Here is a 16025-nt window from a genome sequence, read left to right as displayed (position 1 = left end):
ATGATGAAAAGCTCCCGTCTGACTTTTTTCGTCAGACATTACGCTCGTGTTTACGCGGCATAAGAGTATGTATGACTTGGAAAGAATAATTCATTTAATGCACATGATGTTTCCCAGAACATATAACTCCACAAATTATAAAAAAAAAAAACAAACAAACAAAAAAAAAACGTTTTATAAAATAAATACATTTAAATTAATTAATTTTTTATAAAATTTAAAATATGACATTTTAAATGTTAAATATTGCAATTCTATTAAATAAATACATTTTAGGTTTTTTTCTTTTTTTTCTAGAAATTTCTTCATTTGTTTTTTTTTTTTTTTTACATGTTCATGTTTCTTTTCCAATTTCCACTTACTTGTTCATGTTCGGGCATCAGATGTACAAAACATTGTCAAATGTTTAATCATTACATTGATATAATGACCCAGGGTGCTTTTTGTTTCCAATGTAAAACAAAAAGTTAAATAAAAAACGATTGAAGTAGAAATGCGCGTACATAAATGCGTATTCATGCACTAAAATGTATGTGTTTTACAGAACTAAAAATTGACAGGTATATACAGGTCCTAAATAATTAATTAAGGCTGAGATTAGCAGATTTTTTTTTATTGAACCCTGAAGTGTATCTAACAATGGCTCCATAAAAATTTGCAATTATTTTCCAAGGAGGCAAAGGGGAGGAGGGATTGCCAGTTTCTTTGTAATAAATTCTTAGAATTTTTACACAGTATTTTCAGCTCCGGGCATTTTTGTTACTTTCCTTTATCAAGACAAAGGGTTAATCCTTCAAAATGCATCACACTGGAGGGGAAGGACTGAAGAGTAACAATGGCCGACACAATTACCTGCTAACCTCCAGCGCATTACAAATATTGTATATATTTACAATTTTTTTCTTTGTTGAGAACAATGGTATTGGAAAGTCAGGTATAGATGGAATCTTTAACCACTTCCAGTCCGGGTCAGTTCTGACATTCCTCTCCTACATGTTAAAATCAGCATTTTTATTTTTTGCTAGAAAACTACTTAGAACCCCCAAACAGTATATATATATATATATATATATATATATATATATATATATATATATATATAATATATATATATATATGTGTATGTGTATATATATATATATATATGTGTGTAAAAAAAATATATATTATATATATATATATATATATATATATATATATATATATATATATTTATTTATTTTTATTATCAGAGGCCCTAGAGAATAAAATTGTGGTTGTTATATATTATTATGTCTTGCAATTTTTGCGCAGCAGCTTTTTAAATGCAATTTTTTTTTTAAAATATACTTTTCATGCATAAAAAAATATAATATCCATTTTTTTGTAAAATATAAAAGATATTACGCCAAATAGATACCAAACATGTCACGTTTTAAAATTACGGATGCCTGTGGAACTGTGCCAAACTATAATACACACAAATCCCCCTAGGCGGTTTTTCAAACGCAATTCTTTTTGGAAAAATACACTTTAATGAATTTTAATGTACCAAAATTTTTTTTTGTAAAATATAAAAGATGATGTTACGTCAAATAAATAGATACCAAATATGTCAGGTTTGAAAATTGCGTATGCGTTTGGAACTGCGCCAAACGACAGTACCTAAAAATCTACCTAGACGGTTTTTTAAACTGCTTGCCGCCCGCCCACCATCATATGATGGCAGAGCGGTGCAGCTCTTGTTCTGGGCCGCTGTCATATGATGGCAGCCCAGAACGGTCACTCCCGCACGCCCATATGGGCACGCAGGGCGGCGATCGTGGCTGCGCCGTGGTGCTAGGACACGGCGCGACCCTGATCTTTGGAAAGAGCAGAGTCCTCAGCTCTTTAAACATGTGATCGGGTGTGTCCAATCACAGCTGGTCACATGTAAACAAGGAAGTGCCGGTAATTGTCGCTCCTCGTCTCACACTGGCAGAGTGTGTGGCGAGGAGAGCCGATCAGCGGCATCTCCTCACAGGGGAACATTTAGGATTTTAATTAGGGCACTGATCATCAGTGCCCTGATTACAATAGTAAAAAAAAAGTGTAAAAAACAGTGCCCACCAATGCCAATGATCAGTGCCCACCACTGCCCAAAAGTGCCACCAATCAGTGCCCATTAGCGATGCCAGTCAATGCTTGCAGTCCATGCCACCTATCAGTGCTGCCCATCAATGCCCATTACTGCAGTCAATCAATGCCCATCAGTTTCGCCCATCAGTGCCACCCATCAATGCTCATCAGTGTCCATCAGTACCGCCTATTAGTGCCGCCTATCATTGCCCACCAGTGCTGCCTATTAGTGCCCACTAATGCCACCTATTAGTGCCCATCAGTGCCACCTATCAGTGCTCATCAGTGCCACATATCAGCGTCACCTGTCAGTGCCCATAAGTGCAGCATACTAGTGTCTCCTCATCAGTGCCACCTAATCAGTGCCAGTAAGTGCCGCCTCATCAGTGCTCATAAGTGCCATCTCATCAATGCCCACCAGTTCAGCCTATCAGTGCTCATAAGTGCCGCCTCATCAGCGCACATCAGTGACAGGGAAAAATTACTTAGTTACAAAAATTACTGACAGAAAAAAATTTTTTGGTCTTTTTTTTTTGTAAAAAATAAAAAACCCAGCAGTGATTAAATACCACCAAAAAAAAGCTCTATTTGTGTGAAGAAAATTATAAAAAATGTGTTTGGGTCCAGTGTAGCATGACCGCGCAATTGTCATTCAAAGTACGACAGTGCTGAAAGCTGAAAAATGTCTTGGGCAGGAAGGGGGTGAAAGTGCCCGGTAGGCAAGTGGTTAAACGCACATTTTTTTTTAAAAAATACACTTTAATGAATTTTAATGCACAAAAAAAATATAATACCCATTTTTTTATTTTTTTTGTAAAATCTAAAAGATGATGTTACGCCCAATAAAGAGATACCACATATGTCACCTTTGAAAATTGTGTATGCCTGTGGAACTGCGCAAAACGACAGTACCCCAAGGAATTTTTTTAAATGCAAATTCTTTTGAAAAAATACACTTTAATGATTATTTTTTCAAATAAAATTTTTATTAGTTCAAAAAAAGAAACAGTACACAGGTACAAGTGTGAAAAAGAAAAAGGACAAACGCGTGAAAGGACGCAATGGCGTTGAGAAGGTAGTAACCTTCTTCAAATTTTTGCATTACCGTATATTTCAACTTCAATGGTGACAATGTTATAAAACAATAGTAAGCAGTACCTGAAAACTGGAATCGTACATAACTTTGCATGGAGAATATCCAAGAGGGGAGAAATAAAAGAGAAAATAAAGGTAGAGAAAGTAGAAGAGAGAAGGAAGAAGGCAGAGGGTTACTGCATTGGCTCTTGTACCGGCTCAGGGTAGGTCCTCCCGGAGATGCCACCGCTCACGGACCTTATCGTGGTCGTCTAGCTTGTCCTGTATTCTGGGTCATCTTCTCCATAAGCTCAACATCCTTAACCCTAGAGTACAGGGCTTCCGGGGAAGGTGGTGAACTTTTCTGCCAGTTAAGGACAACCAGGCATCGTGCTGCCGTGAGAATGTGTCTGAGTAATTTCTTATAGGGTTTGGCTATTTTTAGTTGGAAGAGGCCTAGCAGGAAGAATTTCGGTGTCATGGGTATTGGCTCCTCAAAGAGGCGAATCTGTAGTTGTTGTGTCGAACGCAGGGGCGGACTGACTATTTGGGCACTCGGGCACTGCCCGAGAGCCCCATGCCACTAAGGGGCCCCATCAGGGTTACCAGCCTCAATAAAACCAGGGACAGTATGTATAAATCTGTGTTTTTTAAAAATCCCAAGATTATAGCTGCCCCGCATCTCCAGTACCTTTTCAGTGTGTGTATGTGTATTCTGTGTGTGTATACTGTGTTTGTATATTGTGTGATAGTGTGTATACTGTATGTGTGTGTGTGTGTGTGTGTATACTGTGTGGCCCCATAATCTATTGCCTGGGGGCTCCCCATAATCTCCTATTGCCCAGGGGCCCCATAATCTTCTCCTATTGCCCGGGGGCCCCATAATCTCCTATTGGCCGGGGGGGCCCCATGAGTTGTCAGTCCGCCCCTGGTCGAACACCAGGACGGGGGCTAGTGAAGGGCAGGTCCAGTAGATGTGGAGAAGAGTGCCCCTGTCCCGCTGGCAGCGCCAGCAGCGGTCAGAGCTAGAGGGGTAGATAACATGGAGCACGTCCGGAGTTAGGTACCAAATGAAGAGAATCTTGAAAGCGTTTTCCTTATAGAGGGCACATGGAGAACTCTTGGCAGCCTGACTCCAGATTTCCCACCAGGCCTCCACAGTGATTTCCTCTTCCAGCTCCCTTTGCCAGTGGAGCATGTACTGTAAGTGTGTTTGCCTTGTTCTGGTATGGAGTATGTATTAGGGATCTGATATATATCTGAGATCAGTCCCCTACGTGCGGAAGCCTCTAATATAATGCGCTCAAATGGGGAAGGTGTGGAAAATTGCAGACTTGGACTTATGGTTTTGGCATAGTGTCGGATCTGCAAGTAGCCGTAGATCTAGGGCTGTCTTTAAGGCAGGAGAAAAGGGGCAGTTGCCCTGGGCCCTGTCATTGTTGTGGTGCCCAAAGCAGCTGCCTCATACTTGCCAACTATCCTAGTTTAAATTCCTATGTCCCTTGACGTTTTAGTCCAGTGCTGTGTCCTGATATCTCAGTGTAAAGTGCTGGTACTAATGCTGCCCAGCTCTGCCCTATTGTTGTGTACAGATGACTCACCTGCACACCCTGTGTTTACATGTAAATAACCGGCATTCATATGTAAATATCGGCGGCATTACTAAGAAAATAGCTGCGGCTGGCAGCATTAATATGTAAATAAATGTGGCATTCATATGTGTACATGCTCCCCTGCAGTGAGGAGATGATGTGCTGTAACCTCTAGCAACCAATCAGTGAGCAGTATTACTGTACGGTAATCTCTAGAAACCAATTAACAAGTAGAAATCATTTGCTGTAACCTCTAGCAACTAATCAGTGAACTGCAATATGTGCTGTAACCTCTAGCAACCAGTCATTCAACAGTAATGATATGCTGTAACCACTGGCAATCAATCACAATCGCTGCCTGATCTGATACAGTAAACTGATTTTAAGTCTAGCTGCTATTTATTGTATGTCTCAGAGCAGATGGAGAGTGAAATTGCATGGGGGGGGGGCCAAGAAAAATTTTGCCCAGGGCCCAATCAATATTAAAGATGGCCCTGGGGGTAGGTCATGTTTATCTTGGAGTTCAGAAAATCGTAGAAGTTTACAGGATCTGGGATCTACTAGGTGTCCGAAATGGAATAGGTTCCATGACGCCCAGGGCCATGACATCTGTCTGGTAAGGCTGGCCGTCATTCGGCTATAGCGCGGATCTGAAGACGTTACAGTGCTTGTCATCCCAGCATTCCATATTCCTAATATGTGCCTGTTGTACCATGTACTTGTATGGAAAAAGTGTCCTGCGCTCTTTGCATTGCTTCCTTTGTGTGAAATCCCTGGTGTTCCTGCCAGTCCCTCTCCTTTCCTATTAAAAACTGACCACACTATGCAGGAGAGCACACCGTGGTCAGTTATTCAGTTATCTAGCTGGGAACTCAGTGCTCTTGTCCAATGGTCAGACTTGTCCTGACACGCCCCCTCCGCACAGTCCCTCCCCCCCCCCCCCCACACTCTTGTGTAGCTGAGAACAGAGAGAATGGGATCACTACTAAAAAGGAAAAAAAGGTATTTATAATGTATTTTTATATAAGTTAGTTTACAATCACTTTAAGTAGACTGGCGGCTCCTGAGGAAGTGGATTAATTCCATGAAACGCGTCAGTCCACAAACGAGCCAACACATCTCTGTACTACTACTATGAAATAATGTTTTGTCATGAAATCATTGGCTATATTGTATCATCAATCTATTTTATGATGTTTTGTATAGCATAATAGCATGTGTTTATACACTATACACTATATTACAAATATTCATCCCAAAGGTGTTCTATCTGGGTGAGGTCAGGACTCTGTGCAAGCCAGTCCAGTTCCTCCACCCCAAACTTCATGTCTTTATGGACCTTGCTTTGTTCACTGGTCCAAATCATTTGGTGGAGGTGGTATCATGATGTGGGGTTGTTTTTCAGGGGTCGGGCTTGGCCCCTTAGTTTCAACGAAGTGAACTCTTAAGGCATCGGCATACCCAGACATTTTGAACAATTTCATGCTCCCAACTTTGTGGGAACAGTTTGGGGATGGCCCCTTCCTGTTCCAACATGACTGCGCACCAGGGCACAAAGCAAGGTCCATAAAGACATGAATGAGTGAGTTTGGGGTGGAGGAACTTGACTGGCCTGCACAGAGTCATGACCTCAAACCGATAGAACACCTGTGGGATGAATTAGAGTGGAGAGTGCAAGCCAGGCCTTCTCATCCAACATCAGTGCCTGACCTCACAAATGCACTTCTGGAAGAATGGTCAAACATTCCCATAGACACACTCCTAAACCTTGTGGACGGCCTTCCCAGAAGAGTTGAAGCTGTTATAGCAGCAAAGGGTGGGCCAACTCAATATTGAAACCTACAGACTAAGACTGGGATGCCATTAAAGGTCATGTGTGTGTAAAGGCTGGTGTCCCAATACTTTTGACAATATATTGTATGTATTTACAATAAAGAAAATGATATTTTATGGAGTTATATTTTATGCCTCAAAATTCCCATCCTTTACATTGTAGCATAATATTTTTCTCATGTTTTATTCATTTAATTGCACTTTATTTACGTTTTTTTAATGTTAGTGCTAGGATTGCACCGATACTGTTGTTTTATCGGTGAGTGCGATGCCATGTGCGTTAGTACAATTTTTTTTTTTTGGGCTCAAATTGCACAGCAAAGAATCAAATGCGATTTGAACAGGAATGCGTTGCGTTGCATGCGATTTCCCCCACTGCTCCTGTGTGTGAAGGAAGGGAAAAGTGCCATCTAGTGGGCAGTTTAAAAAATGTTAGAACTCACAATACATATGCGGGATCTGGTCACATGCAAAATAATCTACATACGTGTCCCGGTCCAACAATGACAGTAAATCAGGGCCGCCGCAAGTGCTCACAGGGCTGGAGGAGAAGACTCTGACACACACAATCAGAATTTCGGCCAGCAAAAGACCGATGAGAGCTTTTCAATCGTAAAATGCGACGGTGTGTAGGCTCCATCGGAATTTAGCTGGCCGGATTTCCTGCCAGAAAAAATTTGAGAGCAGGTTCTCAATTTTTCAGATGGAAAAGCGTTATATCGGAGATTCCGATCGTGTGTATGCAATTCCGACGTGCAAAAACTCACGCATGCTCAGATTCAACTACGAGATGGAAGCTATTGGCTACTGGGTATTGAACTTCCTTTTTCTAGTCCCGTCGTACGTGTTGTACGTCACCGCGTTCTTGACGGTCAGAATTTGGTGTGACCGTGTGAATGCAAGACAGCTTGAGCGAAATCCTGTCGGAATTCCATCGTGAAAACCATCAGAGCTTATTCCGATCGTGTGTACACAGCATAACAGGTTTTCTTCTAAGATCGCCCTGTATTTGGCTCCATCCATCTTCCCATCAACTCTGACCAGCTTCCCTGTCCCTGCTGAAGAAAAGTATCCACACAACATGATGCTGTCACCACCATGTTTCACAGTGGGGATGGTGTGTTCAGGGTGATGTGCAGTGTTAGCTTTCTGCCACACATAGCGTTTTGCTTTTAGGCCAAAAAAGTACAATTTTGGTCTCATATGACCAGAACACCTTCTTCCACATGTTTGCTGTGTTCCCCACATGGCTTCTCACAAACTGCAAATGGGACTTCTTATGACTTTCTTTCAACAATGTCTTTCTTCTTGCCACTCTTCCATAAAGGTCAGATTTGTGGAGAGAACGACTATTAGTTGTCCTGTGGACAGATTCTCCCACCTGAGCTGTGGATCTCTGCAGCTCCTCCAGAGTTACCATGGGCCTCTTGGCTCCTTCTCTGATGAATGTTCTCCTTGCCCGGCCGGTCAGTTTAGGTGGACGGCCATGTCTTGGTAGGTTTGCAGTTGTGCCATAATCTTTCCATTTTCAGATGATGGATTGTACAGAGCTCCGTGAGATGTTCAAAGCTTGGGGTATTTTCTATATCCTAACCCTGCTTTAAACTTCTCCACAGCTTTATCCCTGACCTGCCTGGTGTGTTCCTCGGCCTTCATGATGATGTTTTTTTTTTTCACTAAGGTTCTCTAACAAACCTCTGAGGGATTTACAGAACAGCTGTATTTATACTGAGATTAAATTACACACAGGTGGACTCTATTTACAAATTAGGTGACTTCTGAAGGCAATTGGTTCCACTAGATTTTAGTTAGGGGTATCAGAGTAAAGGGGACTGAATACAAATGCACCCCACACTTTTCACAGATTTATTTGTAAAAAAAAAATTTAAAGCCATTTATCATTTTCCTTCAACTTCACAATTATGTGACACTTTGTGTTGGTCTATCACATAAAATCCCAATAAAATACATTTATGTTTTTGGTTGTAACATGACAGCATGTGGAAAATGTTAAGGGGTGTGAATACTTTTTCAAGGCACTGTATACACACAGGTGTGATTATATAGTGTTGCACAGGCTGTATATAACTTGTTAAAACACTATAGTATGCCCATTTTAATAAGGCATAAAAGTAGCTTCCTGTCCACCTGATAGGACTATTGAGGTTGGCATTGCTGACCCCCATTCTAGTTGCCTGTCTGTCATTGGCTTCAAGATTCGTGATTTCTGAGACGCAGACCTGGAACAATCATCCAAATCACAAATATCAAGTCGGGGTTCCTCTTCTAAACAGTCAAGTCCTGGCGGCAGAGTAGTGTAGTGGTTAGCACTCTCACCTAGCAGTAAGAAGTGGTTGCTGGTTCAAATCCCAACCATGACACTACCTGCCTGGAGTTTGCATGTTTCTCCCTGTGCCTGTGTGGGTTTCCTCCGGGTACTCCGGTTTCCTCCCACAAACCAAAAGACATGCTGGTAGGTCAATTGGCTTATGTCCAAAATTGGCCCTAGTATATGAATGGGGACCTTGGATTGTGGGCTCCTTTGAGGGTAGGGGCCAATGTGAGTGTGCAATGTACAGGGATAGGGACAATTGTAGACACTCAGGTTGAAATGGATGGACTGGTGTCTTTATTCAACCTTACTAACTATGAAGTCAGTGACTTAGAAGCCATTGGATCAGTATGACAGCCAGGGATCTGGAGATCTGGCAGTCCCCAGGCCCCCTTAGTAAATGTTCCTCTATAGCAGCCATTCCCAACTAGGGTTCCATGGAACTCTAGGGTTCCTCCAGAGAAGGCTAGGGGTTCCTTGAGCTGTGGCTGATTTACCTCCCGTTTGATGGTCCCCACATACTTCTGAGCCACTTGGAGGAGCCAGTGGTATGACATCAATGATCTTTATAGCGCTCTGTAAGGGGGGCTATTCTTACCATCACTGTAAAAAATGGCAATCTTCTCTTTGACCACCAAAGTAAGAGACATTGTTCCCACTGACCCCCAAAGTAAGAGACATTGTTCCCACTGACCCCCAAAGTAAGAGACATTGTTCCCACTGACCCCCAAAGTAAGAGACATTGTTCCCACTGACCCCCGATGAATGGATTTTATCAGAGGTTCCCCCCGAGACCTGAAAATGATTTTAAGGGTTCTCCTGGGGTAAAAAAGGTTGAGGAAGGCTGCTCTATAGAGCTGATGTGGACACCTGGAAGCCGTACTAGTATACAATACCGGACGGCTGCATGAGTCACCTATGACTAAACTGTGCCTGCACCCTTCCCAGACGGCTGGACCACGTTCACAACCTCCGCACTCCCATCTGTCTACCATGGCTCAGTTTTCACAGGATAGAGATGTCAAATGTTTTGATACTGTTATAAACAGGACAACTGTAATACACAACTGGCCCAAACTACAGACAGATGCAAACACAAACCCAACTGCAAAAACTCTCTCCATTTAGTTCCATGAATCCTGCAGGAAATAAATAAAGCTCTTTCTACTTAGAGAGTTGGATGTTAACCGCTTGCCGACCGCCGCACACAGATGTACATCGGCAGAATGGCACAGGCAGGCAAATAGGCGTACCTGTACGTCCTTTTAAATTTGCCGCCTATCGGGCGCGCACGCCCGCCGCACACGACCGCCGCACGTGCCCGCCGCACGCGCCCGCCGCATGCCGCGGGTCCCAGAAACTCGTTGTTCACCAGTGGCCCACAATTGTGATGTGGAGAGGTAGAACGCGGAGATGCCCATGTAAACAAGGAATTTCCCCCGTTCTGCCTTATGACATGACAGAGATCGCCGCTCTCTGTCATCGGGAGCAGTGGTCGCTGTCATGTCAGTGGTAGCCCACCCCCCCCACCCACAGTTAGAATCACTCCCTAGGACACACTTAACCCCTTGATCGCCCCCGAGTGTTTAACCCCTTCCCTGCCAGTGTCATTTACACAGTAATCGGTGCATTTTTATAGCACTGATCGCTGTATAAATGACAATGGTCCTAAAATATTGTCAAAAGTGTCCGATGTGTCTGCCATAATGTCGCAGTCACGATACAATCGCAGATCACCGGCATTACTAATAAAAAAATAATAATAAATAAAAATGCCATCAATCTATCCCCTATTTTGTAGACCCGATAACTTTTGCACAAACCAATCAATACACACTTATTGCGCTTTTTTTTTTTTTTGTTTTTTTACCAAAAATATGTAGAAGAATACGTATCGGCCTAAACTGAGAAATAAATTATTTTTTTTAGATATTTTTTGGGGATATTTATTATAGCAAAAAGTAAAAAATATTACTTTTTTTTTTCAAAATTGTGTCTTTTTTTTTTGTTTGTAAAAAATAAAGAACGCAGAGGTGATCAAAAACCACCAAAAGAAAGCTCTATTTGTGGGAAAAAAGGGACGTCAATTTTGTTTGGGTACAACGTCGCACGGCCGCGCAATTGTCAGCTAAATCAATGCAGTGCTGAATCGCAAAAAAAAAAAAGCTCTGGTCAGGAAGGGGGTAAAATCTTCCGGGACTGAAGTGGTTAAAAATGTATAAATTACGTACCTGGTAGAGGCTGAGCTGAGGGGAGGGCTTCCCCTTACCTCTTAAAAAAAGGAAACAGCAGAGGGCGCCAACTAAGCACAGTATATAGGAAAATACTTTATTGACCATTTAAATACCGGGCACTTTCACCCCCTTCCTGCCCAGGCCAATTTTCAGCTTTTAATGCTGTCGCGGCCATGCAACACTGCACCCATATGACATTTTTACCATTTTTTTTTTACATAAATAGAGCTTTTCTTTTGGTGGTATTTAATCACCACTGGGTTGTTTTTTTCACAAAATAAATGAAAAAACATCAAACATTTTGAAAATAAAATGTGTTTTTCTTTGTTTCTCTTATAAATAAATAATCTTTGTAAATTTAGGTCTAGGATTTCTTTGAAAATAACCCAAATCAGTGTATATTATTTAGTCTGTAGGAAAGTTTTAAAGAGTCCACAAACTATGGTATATATATCTGATGATGGATCAATCCTGATGTACTGACTGTCTCAAAACTTAGAATTAGGACTGCAGATAATACTGGGGTGCGGTGAAGTGGCTCTGCAACTTGCGCACGTATTTGCAAATGTGTGCAAACGAAACCCTCTGTTTTTAACGCAAACTGTTAAACAGGATAATTTGGTTGGTTGCAGACTGGTTGGTAAGTTGAGCTGGGAATTTATCGTTGTTTTTATTTTATCATGTGTCGCCCTTCCATGTGCTTCTTGCTGCAAATGCCAGTGATAGGTGGCGGTAGTGGCCATTTGTTTGTAATGTTGGAATACTGGTGAGGGGACGCACTAGAACTAGACATGGGCGCCGTCAAAAAATGTGTTTTGTTTCGTTCCGTACGAAAAAAAAATTGTATTTCGTAATTCGTGTACAAAATCCAATTTGGATTCGTACGAAATACGAATTTTCGTTAGATCCGTAAACTTTTCGTTAAAATAACAAAAGTTTGTTATGATGAATTTATCATTATGAGGGGCTCCCTCCATCCCTGCGCTGTGCTGACTTCCTGGGGTTTTAACTTTTAGGTTTGTTAACTTTTCGTAACAATTACGAATGTTTGTGATGATGAATGTATCATTATGAGGGGCTCCCACCATCCCTGTGCTGAGTTCTCGGGTCTGAGTGTACACCCGCTGTGTCCATTATGAGGGGTTCCCACCATCCCTGTGCTGTGCTGACTTCCTCTGATTGCTGAACAAAACACCAGTCACAATTCTGTTAACTTGGATCCGAAATTCCGAAATTCATTAACGAAACTTCGTATTTTTTATAAAATTCGCAAGCATAGAAATTCCCCATAGGTTTCCCACCATCCCTGTGCTGTGCTGACGTCCTGGGTTTTTAACTTTTAGGGTCGTTGACTTTTCGTAACAATTATGAATTTTTGTTATGAATTTGGATCCGAAATTTCATACAGAATTCTTATGCATAAAAATTTGTATTTCGGATTTACACGAATTTCAGGAATTTCGTACGAATTTTCAATTCATACGAAACGAATCGCACATGTCTACACTGAACACCTTTGTTGCCAGTGCGCAACTGTGTGTATAAGGAGGGGTGGACTCCCACGAGGATCGCCTGCCCTCAATCTATCCATTATAATGCATGTGCTTCTACTGTGGAGCCTCTCAAAATTTAGAGTTAGGACTACTGGGGTGCGGTGAAGTGGCTCTGTAACTTATGCATGTATTTGCAAAAGTGTGCAAGCTAAACTCCTGTTTTTAACGTAAACTGTACAGGTTGATGACTATATCTCCTAAATACTAATGTACAGTAGTTGTTGCACAGAAATAGGGATGAGCCGAACACCCCCCGGTTCGGTTCGCACCAGAACTTGCGAACGACCCCCGCGTTCGGTACGAACGTTAGAACCCCATTGAAGTCTATGGGACTCGAACGTTCGAATTGGAAAGTGCTCATTTTAACGGCTAATATGCAAGATAGTGTCCTAAAAAGGGTTTGGCGACCTGCCTCCTGCCTCAGGGGACATGGGTCACTGCAAAAAAAAGTTTTAAAAACTACCGTTTTGGCGGGAGCACTGATTTTAATGACGATTAAAGTGAAAAAAAAAAAGTGAAATATTCCTTTAAATATGGTGCCTGCGGGGTGTCTGTAGTGTGCCTGTGAAGTGCCACGTGTTTCCCGTGTTTAGAACAGTCCCTGCACAAAATGACATTAAACGGAAATAACACCATTTAAAACTGCTTGCGGTTTTAATGTTATATCTGGTTCCTGTAATATGGTTGAAAATCATTGAGAAACATGGCATGGGTAGCCCTCCCTGCCCATTACCAGCCTATTTGGGTCTTGTACGCATATTAAGGGGAACCCCGTACCCATATTAAAAAAAGGAAATGCGTGTGGCCCCCAGGCCCTATATACTCAGAACAGCAGTATACAGGCGGTGCAAACAAGACAGGGACTGTGTAGGTTTGTTGTGTTAAGTTGAATCTGTTTGTCATTTTCAACCGGTACATTTTTAAAGTGTAGCTCCAGTCAAAAAAACTATCTTTAAGCTTTTTGGAAAACATAGGGAAGGGTTATCACCAATGTATAATTTGTTTTGTCGTCCATCTTTTTTCATCTCACTTGCTGCTGTCTCCTTGCGTTTGCAAGTAGGAGATGTTTGTAAGTTGGATGTTTGAAAGTAGGGGCCTGCCCTATATTATAGCGGTATGTACTGGGTACAGAGCACGCAGACAGCACGCACTCCTAACACTACTGACTGCAAGCTCTATTATTAACCACTTGTTAGCCCAATGTTTGCATAAAGTGAAAGATGAAGTTATGCTGAGTAAATAGATATCAAACATGTCACTCTTCAAAATTGCACATGCCCGTGGAATGGCGCCAAACGTCGCTACTTAAAAAATCCCCATAGGCGACGCTTTAAATATTTTTTTACTGGTTACATGTTTTGAGTTGCAGAGGAGGTCTAGGACTAGAATTATTGCTCTCGCTCTAACATTCTCGGCGATACCTCACATGTGTGGCACATGCGAGCACATGGGGACATGGGCGCTTTAATTTTTATTTTATTTTTTTATTGTTCATTTTACTTTATTTATTTTAGTTTGACATTTTTTTTCCCAAAAATATATTTTTGATCACTTTTATTCCTATTACAAGAAATGTAAACATCCCTTGTAATAGGAATATGGGGTGACAGGTCCTCTTTACAGTGAAATCTGGGGGGTCAATATGACCCCACATCTCACCTCTAGGCTGGGAAGCCTGAAATAAAAAATAAAAAAAAGATTCTGGCTTTGATCGTACTGGCGAGTTGGTAGAAGCACCGGAGGGCGGTGAGGGGTGGGGGGCGTCTATGGCTGGGTATTTCAGGGTATCACCGAGTATGGCTGGGTATCTCTGAGTATGGCTGGGTATGGCAATTTATGGCAGGGTATTACAGAGTATTGGCGGGGTATTGGCGGGGTACTACAGAGTAATAGCAGGGTACTGCACTGCAGAGTAATGGCAGGGTACTGCACTGCAGAGTAATGGCGGGGTACTGCACTGCAGAGTAATGGCGGGGTACTGCACTGCAGAGTAATGGCGGGGTACTGCACTGCAGAGTAATGGCGGGGTACTGCACTGCAGAGTAATGGCGGGGTACTGCACTGCAGAGTAATGGCAGGGTACTGCACTGCAGAGTAATGGCAGGGTACTGCACTGCAGAGTAATGGCGGGGTACTACAGAGTAATGGCAGGGTACTGCACTGCAGAGTAATGGCAGGGTACTGCACTGCAGAGTAATGGCGGGGTACTGCACTGCAGAGTAATGGCGGGGTACTGCAGAGTAATGGCGGGGTACTGCAGAGTAATGGCAGGGTACTGCAGAGTATGCACTGGTATTGCAGAGTATTGGCAGGGAATTGAGGGGTTAAATTCGGTGAGCAGCGATGTGGGCACTGCAGATGCAGCCCACATCGCTGCTGACACCGATCTCTTTCCCCTCCGCTGTACCGATCGGTACAGAAAGGGGAGGTAGGAACAGGCGTCATAACATGACGCCGGTTTGTTTCCAAGTGATCACTCCGTCATTTGACGGAGCAATCACGTGGTAAACGGCCGCTATGAGCGGCCGTTTACCGTAATGCGCCGGGTCCTATGGACCCGGCGGTCACGGATGCTCTCGAGTGCGCACACCTCGGGGCACGCGAGAGCAGAATTCTGGGAGGCCGTTAATTAACGGCCTCTCTGAGTTAAACAACCGCCCTGAAGCCGTTAATCGGCAATGGGCAGTTGTTAAGTGGTTAAAGCTAGATCACTAGCTATATAGGTGAGGTGAATATAGTGGTGTATACTGCAGTCAGGGCACAGACAACAACCACTACACAGCAGCAAGATAGGAAATCAGCCAAAAACGATTGGTGTGTACTGTGTTGAAGGTACACAGAACACCCACTGCTTCAGATGCAAAGTAACACACTACAGGAGGCCGCCTTAAAGGCGGCCTTATATAGTGTGGGGCGTGCACTACACAGCCTGAGCTATGATTGGCCACAGGCAGGATGCCTGTGGCCAATCATGGCTCTCCTCGCTGCCGGCGCTGCGATTGGCCAAGCATGCGGGGTCACAGTGCATGCTTGGCCAATCATCGGGCAGCAATGCACTGCGCCAACGCAGTGCATTGTGGTCCGCGCGCGCGTCACTCGAATTTTGACGCGAACGGCCAAAACGTTCGGAATTCGCCGAACGCCCGAACGGCCAATGTTCGAGTCGAACGTACGTTCGACTCGAACACGAAGCTCATCCCTACACAGAAATACAATTCTGTATTCCACCAGATACATACTGTAAAAGGGAACTGTTTCGCCTGACAAAAACTGTCATGGTTTTTAGCTGTTCTTTCGATTCCAGGAACCC

Source organism: Lithobates pipiens, unplaced genomic scaffold (genome assembly GCF_037356315.1).
Source record: "Lithobates pipiens isolate NorthernLeopardFrog02 unplaced genomic scaffold, aLitPip1_a1.2 Scaffold_19, whole genome shotgun sequence".
In the NCBI taxonomy this organism is placed as follows: Eukaryota; Metazoa; Chordata; class Amphibia; order Anura; family Ranidae; genus Lithobates; species Lithobates pipiens.
This window is presented reverse-complemented; position numbering follows the sequence as displayed.